Source organism: Cyprinodon variegatus, unplaced genomic scaffold, assembly GCF_000732505.1.
Source record: "Cyprinodon variegatus isolate N-32 unplaced genomic scaffold, C_variegatus-1.0 Scaffold2207, whole genome shotgun sequence".
In the NCBI taxonomy this organism is placed as follows: domain Eukaryota; kingdom Metazoa; phylum Chordata; class Actinopteri; order Cyprinodontiformes; family Cyprinodontidae; genus Cyprinodon; species Cyprinodon variegatus.
In genome coordinates, this window is record NW_015152660.1 from 10,963 (window position 1) to 23,725 (window position 12,763).

The following is a 12,763-nucleotide window of genomic DNA, read 5'->3' on the forward strand; positions in this document are numbered from 1 at the left end:
TCCCTCAGTGTAAAGTGACTGATACTGTTACTGATGAAGAGTTTACCTTCAGTCTTCAGTCCTCAGGTGAGAAACAGGTTAGAAGATGATGAACTGAAGAAGATCACTGACATCACAGGAAACTAGGATTAGATTCAAGATTTGGACACAACTGGACTATTTTCTCATTTTAGTAACAATCGGATTGTTAATAATGACCAAAATCAACTGATAGTTATTTAATCTGTCTAATACTTTGAAAGAGTTTTAAAGACTAAAATATGAACAGTTTTGGTTTCTGACACTTTGTTCTTGTTTCCAGAAATATCAGGAGGAAAAGTTCAACCAACAAACAAACCTGGAAACAAAAACTCAAAGACAACCAGACCAGAAACAGAAAATATCTCACCAACCTTTCAAGGTAGTGATTGTTCTAATGTTTTAGTATATTTCAAAATCATGATCATATGATATTATAATCTGCACATTTTGGCCTTTTTGGTTCTGAAATGAGAGAATAAAGACATGAAATAAGATTTACGAAAAAATTCTGATAAAAACTTTACTTAGACAATATAATCCATTTCATTACAAAATATTTAGCAACTTTTTTTCTTATTTTTCCTGGAAACTGAACAAATGAAGCCACTCCAGGAAACAAGGACCCAAAGCAAACAGTTGGGAGCAGGAGAACTTCTGTCACAACAAATCAAGGTTTGTTCCAAATATACACAGTTATGAATATATGAGTTGTTTGTCCTGAGCTCCTGTTATCATGTTGTTGTTATTTCAGTCATCTTTGTATATAATGTGGTGATCATCAGATGGAGAGTTAGGGATGAGAGTTCTGACTGATAAAAACCAGAACTACATCTTTCTGAAAGATAATTTTTTTAGATAAGTCAGAATAACAGTTTTAAAAGACATCATCAATGTTCATAAAAGTCACTTTATCCTCCATAGGCTGGGACATTTTAGAGCTTTGGTGAATTTAAAACAATTGTCCTTCAGAGTTGGTCTTATTTTGACAAGTTGAGAAAATGTTGTAAAGCTCACTGGTGTCATGATGGGTACTCTGAGAGTGACCCAATTATGCATCACACCACTGACGGACACAAGTATAAAAGTTCAACNATTCAGCAACAGTTTTAACTAAGGTACAGCAAAGAACTCTCAACTTTTCACCAGTTTATATGAACAGTTCTCACTACTTTGTATGAGAGCTTTTGAGTAGATTATATAAGAGGTCAATGTTTTCACTAGTTTATGTGAGAGCTTTTTACTAGTGTTTGTGTGAGGTTTTCAGTATATTATATGGAAGAGTGTAATTTAATATGTGTATATGCAAGTTAATTCTGATTTATGTCCCTGGGGGCACCTCATAGTTTTTTCTTGAACTCCTGTTATCATGTTGTTGTTATTTCAGTCATCTTTATACATACTGTGGTGATCATCACATGGAAAGTTAGGGATGAGAGTTTTCATACTGATAAAACCAGAAATACATCTTTCTAAGTAATCATTTTTTGAGATAAACCAGAATCACAGTTTTAAAAGACATCATCAATGTTCATAAGATAACGATAAAACTTTTTTCAGTCTTCTTCATCATTTGCAAAGAGATGTTAAAAGAACAGCACAACCAACAGACATGGTACGAGACATAAAATAAACTAACACCTAGATACTATCGCTGAAGTATTAGTTAATCTGAAATGTACTCTGTGTTAACTGAAGACTAGTCTTTAGCCCTAAGGTGAGAAAATGGTTAGAAGATGATGAATTGTAGAAGATCGCTGACATCACAGGAAACTAGGATTAACTTCAAGATTTTTTTAAATATCTGGACTGTTTTCAAATGTATTTATACATAGATTTTTGTAAATTATCAAATCATCCAATATAGTTTTATCTATAATATTTTGAAATAATTAAAAAACTGAAATAAAAATTGTTTTGTTTATTCTGATGCGTTTTTCATTTCAGGAGGGAAGGTTCAAGCAACAAAGGAACCTGGAGGCAAACAGTTTAAAACAACCCAACCAGGAACAGTCAATACTCCACCAACTTCACAACAAAGTAATCTTTTAATGTTTAAAACAAAGCTATATGTTTAATTAGATGTTGATATCATGTCTGTTTTTCTCTGCCTACGTTAGCATATTTTTTTTGCAAATCTTTCATTTTAGCTTCTTGATGTGTAACAAGCATCTTTTAAAAATGAATCAGTTAATTTCACACAGATCAGGAAATTTAGGCCTAAAGTTTTTTAAATATTATGAATCTTTATGAGGCAAATGTCTGCCTTTAGAATAAGTTGCGTTGCATTTTTTTTTACAACATACAGTATTTACAAACTTGTAACTAAACAAATAAAGCCACCACTGTAAAAAAAAAAAAAAAAAAAAAAAAAAAGCAAACTAGGACACCATCATACTCAGTAGATTAATATAAATATGCAGCTTATGTTGGTGTGTGGTTTGTTTTCAGCTCCTGGAATCATTGCTGGAGTCTTGGTTCCTCTCATTTTCTTGATATTTGCTGTGGTGATCATCAGATGGAGAGTAAAAGGTGAGAATGGGGACTGAAAAAAAATTAAATCTTTAATCATCATAAGTGCTTATGATAAATGAAAAATTTGTTGTTGTTTTTTTTTTTTTTTGTTTTTTTCAGGAAAGAAAATCCCGACCAGTGAAACTGCTGTGAGTAAAGTTTCTATCTATTTGATCTAAGGTGTCTTTGTTTCTCTTTTAGTTCTTTTGAGTTTTTTTTCTATTTTCTCGGTGACTGGTAGCCTGATAAACCAGACTAAATGTGAGATTAAATGTGTAATTTAGTCTGGCCCCGATGAATGAGACATTGGAAGATTGTTGATGAGAACAACCCGTTGTTTTTCAATCCATGTCTTTGCCTATTGGCCAACACTCTGACCAATGAGAGCAACTGACTGTGACGTAATAAGTGCGACAGAAAGCTGGTGGGGGAGTGTAAACAAACAGCCTCTCGGTAAAATGGCGAATACGTCCATCTTAAAAATGAATGAGCGTAGAGCCTCTTCCTGCTCAAGTTTCAACGAAAACCCCAAGTCTAATCCTTCCAAAACTGATTCCAAAGCTAAGTCCAAAATCTCCATCAGAGCCAGCGGTCCTTCACACACGACTATGCCGAGAGAGGGCTGCTGCACACGGGCTGCGGTTAGCCTCAGAGGTCCACTGGTTGCAATGGCAAAAATTATTTTGACCGCTGGCGGTTGGGGCTAGTTTACTAGGCTAGGTAAATGGCATAAATGCAAAGAACTCAGTCTGAAACCTAATTCAGGCAGGACTTAGTGTGAATATTTGTAATTGAAAACTCCTCAAGACTGCATAGAAAATGTTTATCTGCTGAAAGGAAGCTAGAAATGTTTATTAGATGTGCTCATACTCCTCCGCTTTATCAGAGACTGGTTTGCTCAGGCAGCAGTCTCTGCAGAGACTCTCAGACTTTCCTCTCACCAGCCTCCTCCTCCAGCTCAGCTGGGGGAAGAATGAGGCGTCCAAAGAAAAGGCATCCAGGATATGATTCTAAAAAAACTAAAACATTTTTGATAAATACTTTGGTTTTTATTCCTAAAACCAAACCAAGACATATTAAAAACATTTTTGTAATCATTTTATGGATCAAGGTATACATTTCTAACTAATTATTTTTATGGTTCTTTCCTCTCCAGGTTGATCTTGGAGGTGATGTTACCTACGCCACCATCACACATCCAGGGAAAAAGAAAAGAAAAAATAAAGTAAGATAGTTTCTACATTTTCACAGTTTAATGTCATGTAAAAAAGATAAACCATCAGAGAAAAAAAATGCCAAAGTTTGCTCATAGAGCCACCACCATTTTCCTGCATGATGGTTGTAAACCATAAAATCAATTTGAACACGTTTATTTTCAGCTAAATTTTCATTGAGGAAACCTTTTCCAGAGAACGGCCTAACTTTCTTGAACCAGTTCTTATTCTGTTCTTTCTCTAGTGTAGATAGAAAGAAAATAAATCCTATAATGAAGTTAGAGATCACAGGATCTCAGTAGGGAGGTAACACTTTAAAATTACCCTGAATCTTCAGGCTGCAGGTTTGTGAAAAATTTATTTTCAGAATGTATTTTCATTATTTTAATTTAAAGTCCTCCATGTGTTTTATTTGCAACAGCATCAATTTTGTTATACATTAGGGGAGAAAGTCCCAAATATCACCTATATTTTGATTCTATCCCCGGCAGCAGATGATGCACAGATACTATTCTGTCTTTATTCTGACATTTGGCCATCAAAGTCTCTTGGAGCCAAGGTCCAATTTTCTCTCATTTAGTTATTTTGTACATGAGTGAATTCCTCCTAGAGCTTTTGAGTTACAGACTTTAAAATCACTATGCATAGACTTAATGCATTGGGAGTCAAATGTTATCAAATTATTTTTTTACTACATCAAAGCATGTGGCCATGGCCAGACCTAAAAATTTGACTTCTTGCCATAAAACTAATGGACATGATTAAGTAATATCTGAGCGAACTCCTCAACATGAGAGTTAACTTGGCTCCACATAGACTTAAGGAATTGGGGATCAAACGTTACCAAAGGATTTTTTTCCTCCATCAAAGCGTAGTCACATGCCCACAGGGGTCAAAATTGGAATGAATAATTCCACAATACGAATTCAACCCATTTAACAATAAATCTGTCCCAGGCCATGCTTTTACTGAGGAATAATATATTTTATACACATGATACAGATGTGTAACTCATCAAGGTCTACAAAAAAAATTCCTGGAGACATTTTAAATCAAAGCCGGTATTCTGTCTTTGTTATTCATATTGAAGCAAACTTAAGTCATTGGGGATCAAAAGTTATCAAAGTGTTCAAATTTTCAAAATCTGACTTCTCACCATAAAATATCATATATATATATATATATATATATATCGTATATATATTAGTATCGTATATATGTATATATCTATCTATAGATAGATAGATCTATATATCTATAGATAGATATATAGATCTATATATAAAACATGTGATTAAAATAAGATCTAAGGTGTCTCCTGACAGCAGCTATCTGAAATGTGGTCGTATCCAAGATGGCCGCCCTCTAAGCACACCGGCCAGTGTCCAATGAGGTGTCTACATATATAATGTCTATGGTGTTAGCGTTGATGATGTCACCAGTGTGACAGAAATCAAGAAAGTAAACAATGGAGGACAACATGTAAGGAAGCCAGGGCGTAGTCAGTGTGCTTTATTGTTTCACTCTATTATCTTTCTGAATCCCTCATACCAGCGCTGTGCCTTGTTTAACAAATGTAAACATTGTTTTTTTTAGTTTGTTAGAACAGACATGGCTGGCGCGGGTTGTTGACGCCTGTACGTGTCATGTTGGGCTTCACTGACTTAACCCACATGCAGAACACACCACGGAGACAGGGGTAAAAATTCAAAGGTTTATTGAAGAAGCACAAACACGTAATCACAGTTTCAGGTATAAGCCCGGGACAGACTTCACGAGGGTTCTCTGTAGAGAAGGGAGAGTTTGGTTAGCCAGGGGTCTGGGGTAGCTTGACTGAGTTTGATGTTGATTCTATACCTGAAGGTACTCTGACAGACACGATGAGAGGGGGAACCAGTTGGGTCCAGAGCTTGTGGGTTCAGCAGAGGGTTGACAGCGGCAGCGCTTGTCTTCAGACTTGAGTGTGTTCTCAGACCTTGAGGGTTTGCCAGAGTTCTCTCCTGAGAACTGGATTCAGATCCAAGTGCGGTCCTTCAGGTTTGGCTCGTGAGGGCAGGCGGACAGGTCTTTGAAGCAAAGAGGAGATAAACAGATTAGATCTTATGCAATATTCAGTTGAACGGAAGATCAGACTAGCAGGCTTGGCTCAGGTTCTGCTAACCATAACTTGGCAACACTCTGGCACTGAAGACAGGTCTGGCCGCTGCTTAAGTAGCTGGTCTCCTGATGGGAAGATGAGCCTCAGGTGTGCAGGTGGCTCCAGCTCAGGAGACCCAGGGCGCCCTCTGCTCGAGAAAGGTGGCAGAACTCCAGATCCCAACAGTACCCCCCCCTCAACGACCGCCTCCTGGCGGTCCAGAGGAAGTGGACGGGTGGGAGCCAGTGAACTCGTCAATGAGTGACTGGTCCAATATGTAGGATCCGGGAACCCAGGTGCGTAGCCCTCCCAATCCACCAGGTACTTCCAGCCACGGCCCCGGCGGCGGGAGTCTACGATCCGGCGGACTGTGAACGCTGGATGGCCATCAATGTCCCGGGCGGGTGGAGGGGAGTCGGACGGAGGGCAAAGTGGACTGGTGACTACGGGTCTGATCTGAGACACATGGAACGTGGGGTTGATCCGGAGGGTAGGAGGCAGGGTCAGACGGACAGCAGATGGACTGATGACTTGGGCAACCTTGTACGGACCTATGAACCTGGGGGAGAGTGTGGGGCGTCGTCTTCGGTCCGCAAACCTCTTATTTTGGGTTATGGTTCTGGTGAGAGCTGATCTGGTTTCGTCCCATACCCTATGGCAACGACGGATGTGCTGCTTGACGGATGACACTGAGATCTCCTTCTCGTCATCGGGGAACAGTGGAGGTTGATACCCTATGGAGATTTGGAAAGGTGACAGACCGGTAGCAGATGCTTTCTGGGAGTTATGGGCATATTCGACCCACGGCAGGTACTGACTCCAGTCAGTCGGGTTTGTGGACGTGAGGCAGCGGAGAGTGGCCTCCAACTCCTGGTTCATCCTCTCCGTTTGACCGTTTGACTGCGGGTGATAACCAGAGGTGAGGGACACTTTAGAGTCAAGGGCGGAACAAAAAGCTTTCCAAACCTGGGAAATGAACTGGGGACCTCGGTCAGACAATATCTCCTGCGGAATTTCATGCAGGCGGAAAACATGCTTCACCAGAAGCTGAGCGGTCTGGAAGGCAGTGGGCAGTTTCCTAAGAGGAACCAGATGACAGGCCTTGGAAAAACGGTCAATTATGGTTAAAATGGTTGACATACCCTTGGATACTGGGAGACCGGTGACGAAATCCACTGCGATGTGGGACCAAGGGCGAGGTGGAACAGGCAGAGGTTGCAGCAGACCAGAAGGTGGTTGATGGACCGGTTTATTTCTTGCACAAATGGGGCAGGCCAAAACGTACTCCTTCACGTCCTTGTGAAGGGACGGCCACCAAAAGCGCCGGGTGATAAGAGCGATTGTTCTGCTGATACCTGGATGAGCAGAAAACTTAGATGCATGCATCCACTGAATGATCCGAGATCTGACTGAAGTTGGAACAAAGGTTTTGTTAGAAGGTCCATTTCCAGGGTCGGGTTCAGTAACCAGGGCTAAGTTAATCAGATCAGTTATCTCCCAAGAGACGGCTCCTACCGTACAGGTGGTTGGGAGAACAGTTTCAGGAATCTCAGGTTTGTCGGACGCATACAGGCGAGAAAGTGAGTCTGGCTTGATGTTCTTGGAACCGGGTCTGTAAGATATTATCAGGTTAAATCTGGAGAAGAACAAAGACCAACGAGTGGCGTGGGTTAGATCTTTTGGCAGACTGGATGTACGACAGGTTCTTATGGTCAGTCCAAACCAGGACACGATGTTCAGCTCCCTCAGCCAAGGTCTCCACTCCTCCAGCGCTAGTTTTATGGCTAGTAACTCTCTGTCACCAACGTCATAATTCTGCTCTGCTGGAGAAAGTCTGCGTGAGAAAAAGGCACAGGGATGAGTCTTTTGATCGGAATCAGATTGTTGAGACAAGACAGCTCCTACACCAGAATCAGATGCGTCCACCTTTAATATAAATTGCTTAGAGGGGTCAGGTTGGATCAAAATAGGAGCACTGGAAAAAAGAGCCTTGAGTTTGTTGAAAGCCGTATCGGCTTCTGCGGACCAATTAAATGATTTTTTGACTAAAGTCAGAGCTGTGAGAAGCTGAGCTGTCTGACTGTAGTTCCAGATGAATCGACGATAGAAGTTAGCAAACCCCAGGAATCGTTGAAGCTGTTTGCGGTTCTCGGGGGTGGGCCAGTCCACAACTGCTCTTATTTTATCTTCCGATGGCTTCACCTGCCTGCCCTCGAGCACAAACCCTAGGAAAGTTGCGTTGCGTTCAATGGTATCACATAATTTAGCGGTTCAACCCAGCTCTGGTGTTCCCACAGCATGCTGATCTGTGTTGAGTTGATATTAACACAGGTCACTTGCAGAGTCGTTTGACCCAGTTAGACACATGTCAGTGAGCTGTTCCCACTGCCAATAAAAGCCGATTGTTCCTGGGTTTAAACAGGTTTTTCAGACAGAGGGAAAGGGGTATAACAGATCTTGGAAGATTAAAGCTTCTAGTACTTTGATAAAGTTGTAACTCTATGTTTCCTTTTCCAGATTGGTGGAGATGCTGATGCTGTGACCTACAGCACAGTGAGAGCCTGTTCCTCTTCTGCTGCAGCCTCTGAGAATCCCAACAACCTCTACAGTGTCATTACCTCCAGTAACTGAAACAGCAAAGCAGACCTGCTCTCTACAGTGGTAACATGGATGATTAGTAAAAGTTCACAACTTTTCTCACCAAATTAGCTCAAAATTTCAGCATTCAGGGACTAAAAAAACATGTTAATACTGAGGCCTATTATGTTTGTTTCTAATTTATTCAAATATTACACAGATGGATTCTGGGTTTCACAGTAATCATCATCAAAGGTCTGTAAACAAATGGTTTTCATAAAGCAAAGCAAAAAAAAATTGTGACAATAGTTAGTAATAAGCGTAACCTATAAATAAAACTGTTCATTCATAGTGTTTATCGTAAAGACTTGTAAAAACAGCAACCTAATCTGGTCACCTTTTATTATCCTGTAATAAACATACAGCTGTTGAGATAAGTATTTAACACGGCAACTTATTTCTCAGTAAATATATTTCTAGAGGTGCTATTGACATGGCATTTTCACCAGATTTCTTTTTTCTTTTTTTCCCTTTTAATGGAGACGATTTTATGATGTAGTTTAGTAGTTTATACATTGCTTGTTAATAGTTTTACATTTTACTGCTTATGAATATTTTAGCCAATTTTCTTAACATCCCATCATCTTAGACAGAACTTTCTTTTTTCTAAACTTTAGTTCTATCATAAAAAACAAAAACAACAAAAAAATTTTTTTTATGTAGAATGAATAACATAATGAAAGTTGAAGAGACAAGAGGACTCACTCATTGTTTGGTATTTTCTTTATTCTCACATTTCTAGTGCCAGATAATCCAAATAAATAATCTAAGATATGAGAGGATTAAATAAATTAGCTGCTCTAAAAGGCTACTTTCACACTGCAGGCCTTTATGCTTAATTTTGATTTCTTTGTGAAATCAAATTTCTTTGTGTTGCCGTTCACATTTACAAATATATGCGACTTGTATGTGAACTCCTGTGTGAACTGCATTCATACACAATGACGTCACAAGCCAGCATGCTTCATGTTTACGGAACTAAACATCAATGTAGTGCTGGAGCGCATATAGCAATGTTTCCAAACCTTAAAACATCAATCTTTTCAAGATGGTTAAAAAAAATACTGCTCTCCACATTATCCTCCTCCATGGTTGTTGTTTTTCTTGCCACTTCTGAGTAGCAAGTAGCAGAATGGTGACCTATGTGGGGTATTAATGGCGTTCAGGTCGGATGAATGCGACCTGGCCGTTCACACACAGGTCGCATTTGAAAAGATCGGATTCATTTCGGAATCAGGACCACATAGCCAAACGGTCTGGGTCACATTGTAAAAATTTTTATCTGTGTTGTTCAGACAGCCATGAAAAGATCAGATCCAGGTCGCATATGAGCCAAAAGATCGGATTTGGGTCACTTCATGCTGCAGTGTGAACGTAGCCAAAGAAAAGCTAAAAAGTTAGGAATAGATTTACGTTTTGTTTAGTAATGAATTTCTGGTTTTTATATTGATATTGTTGCATGTTTTACAAATTAATGTTTGAATCTGACTGTACATATGAAAAATTTCCTCGGTTTGATTTATTGGTTAAAATGTATACTCTTTAGACTATGATATCTACAAACTGTTTTTTTTTCTGTACTTTCAGATTTCATTTACAATTAAATAAACAAATATTGGTTATAATATCTAAAATGTGCTGCTGGTTCCTTCACAGAGTAAAATGAAGGGATTAGATTATTCAGGTCAGCGCTATAGAGCTGTTTGTCATAGATCAGTTCCCACAGAGACACTTTATTCCTTGATTCTGGATCTAATTTCTCAGTCTCTGACCCAAACCTTACCAGTTGCTGGTTAGATTTAAAACTGGCAAGTTTTTTCTACTGGCCTGTTGGTAATGTTGAACCAGTTCATAATTTAAAAGAATGAGCTCAAAGTTCAGATCACACAGATGAAAATGAAATAAGTTCATTTGGTAAATGAAGCCATAATCCTCCTCAATAGAACTTCATGTTTCCCCCTTTAAATGTGTGATCATCATAATATATAGAAAGAAATGGAAAATACTGGATGCAGCGAAGGTATACTGGATGTGGAGTGAAGCTGTTATTTAGCTAAATTACACAGAAATTCAGAAACATAGAGGAACATTCAGTATCTGCTGAAAAGATCTGGATAAAAATAGTTTCTTCCGTTTGTAATTCATCAGCAGATATTTCCTAAGATAGCTTGGATGCTTTAACATGTGTCTCTTTACGTTTAAGTGGACAATGCTGATGTACGGACTTGTTTGTTCAGTCCCAGTGGGCACAATTTGCACAAAAAGGTGAGTTTGGCACCAGAAATACCAGTAGATGAGTCTGAATGGAGCAGACTAGTATTAGCAGTAGAAAAGTTGGTCTGTTATGCTGTAATGAATGCCATAAAACCTGACGTTATCCCAGTGAATAATGTTATCAACTGAACACGAACGTGAGCTGATCTTTACCATCAGCCTTATTTGGGCATTTAGATATACATCTTGGTCGCCCTTGGATTTACTTTGATAAAAAGACCTAAATTAAATTTTTCCCTCCCTAAAATAGTAAGCGTACTAAACTATAATGTCTGTAAAGGTTAACAATGTATTACCTGAGAAAATTAATTGATTTAAATCCGTTCTGTTTTATCGGTGCCCGATCTGTGCCTGAAATGTGACCCTAGGCTTCTTCCAGGACCTAACTTTTTGTCTTTAATTTAAATAAAAATCTATTCTTTTTTAATTTTCTTTTTCTTTGAATGTTAAGCTTATGGTATATAGTGGTCATTTAAAGATAAGAACAACTAATATGCAGATTAACATGGTTTAATCTTATTTTGCCGAACTGCTCTGGATGTGTTTGATGATGACATCAGACAAACTGTTTCACAAAGAAAATGTAAAAAGCATCAAATTGTCCCAGAAAAAAGTCGTATATACATATATTTAGAGATGTTGTGTAGCATTCTTTATTGTTTCAAAGAATAAATAATTAATTTTAGTACCATATGTATATCTGGGTGAATATCTGCTTGCACCTGCTGAAATGAGCTGATGGTACAGATCGGGTAGTGACACGTGTTGCTCATTATTCTGAGTGAACGTCGCTCTCGTTCACATTCATTCCTTCAATGCTGGTCCGTTTGGTTCACTGTTCTCTAAAAATATGATCGTATTTAGTGAACACCATTAATTGAATGCGTTGAAGCGCAACACTACCTGTTGGTTATTAAATTACAGTAGTTGTCTAGCAGTAAACACAGGAAAACTCTCACCTGTTCACCAATCTCCTGGTGAACAGGTGAGAGTTTTCCTGTTGGATAAACGCTTCGGCTTTATTTCAGGATGGAAAATTAGAACTTAGGAGGTAAATCATTGAAAATCAACATTATGAATAATTAAAACTTGTTTGGGGTAACATATGGGGTTAGTATTTATGAACTTGGAACACCTTCAGTATATGACTCCATTCACACCTTTTAGCAACAAGAAACTGAAATGGTCTGATAACTTTTTCAGAGAGACTAGAATAAAGGCATCAACTCATTTGAGTTTAAGGGCAATGAGAGCACGCCACTAACTTATGGAGGTATGCAAGCCATATTCCTCGATGCAGCTGAAACAGTTTGAGTGTTTAACACCCCCCTCCAAATGCTCATTTCTCTCCTTCAACTATATAAATAAAGACCACTGGTGTCACAAACATAAAGACAAAAAAAGTCACTGTTTACCATTATGTATTTCATAACCCTAAATTTTGATTGTTGAACAATGAAGTGTTTCCTAAAGATGTTTTCCTGAATAAGTTGAGAACAATAAGTGGCTGAAACCCAAATTAGAGAGTGAATTGAAACACAAAAAGATGTGGTTAGGGAGGGATGCGAACCAAGTGAGATTGTTTAAAATGCATTTCCTCACAGTTTGACAGCTTGGTTTGCAGCACTGAAAACCAGCAGAGCTGAGCTGATACCCACATTTTCCGCAAACAACTTCCTCCTTCAGTTCTCATGAAAGCCTGAAAACTTTAACTGGAGGCAAGTTGCATTAAAGCATTTAATCTATATTAAGTGTATGTCATACTTCCAGTCCTGGGTGCAGGCTGAGGTTTTGCTTTTCCTTTTTTCTCTCTCTGCAGGGCTGGATGGGCAGGTGCTCCTCATCAGCTGATTTCCACCCTTTTTAAGGAGCTGGAACCAGGAGGAGGGCGTCAGTTCGTTAATGCTTCAGCGTTGGTACAACTGATCCTGAACCAAGCCTTGAACCTAAGCCTTGAACCTAAGCCTTG

General features: G+C 38.8%; 1 long non-coding RNA gene across 2 annotated transcripts in view; it reads left to right on the plus strand.

The window, feature by feature from the left end:
- LOC107080672 overlaps window positions 1–12,763 on the plus strand; it is a 33,475-nt gene that overhangs the window by 10,952 nt on the left and 9,760 nt on the right. Inside the window, exons 1-3 of one of the 2 annotated variants that reach the window (XR_001480971.1) lie at window positions 3–66; window positions 302–400; window positions 625–693. This is a non-coding gene — a long non-coding RNA (uncharacterized LOC107080672). Of the gene's footprint in view, window positions 1–2; window positions 67–301; window positions 401–624; window positions 694–12,763 lie in introns of those variants that run through there. The other variant, XR_001480972.1, reaches the window with a different exon arrangement.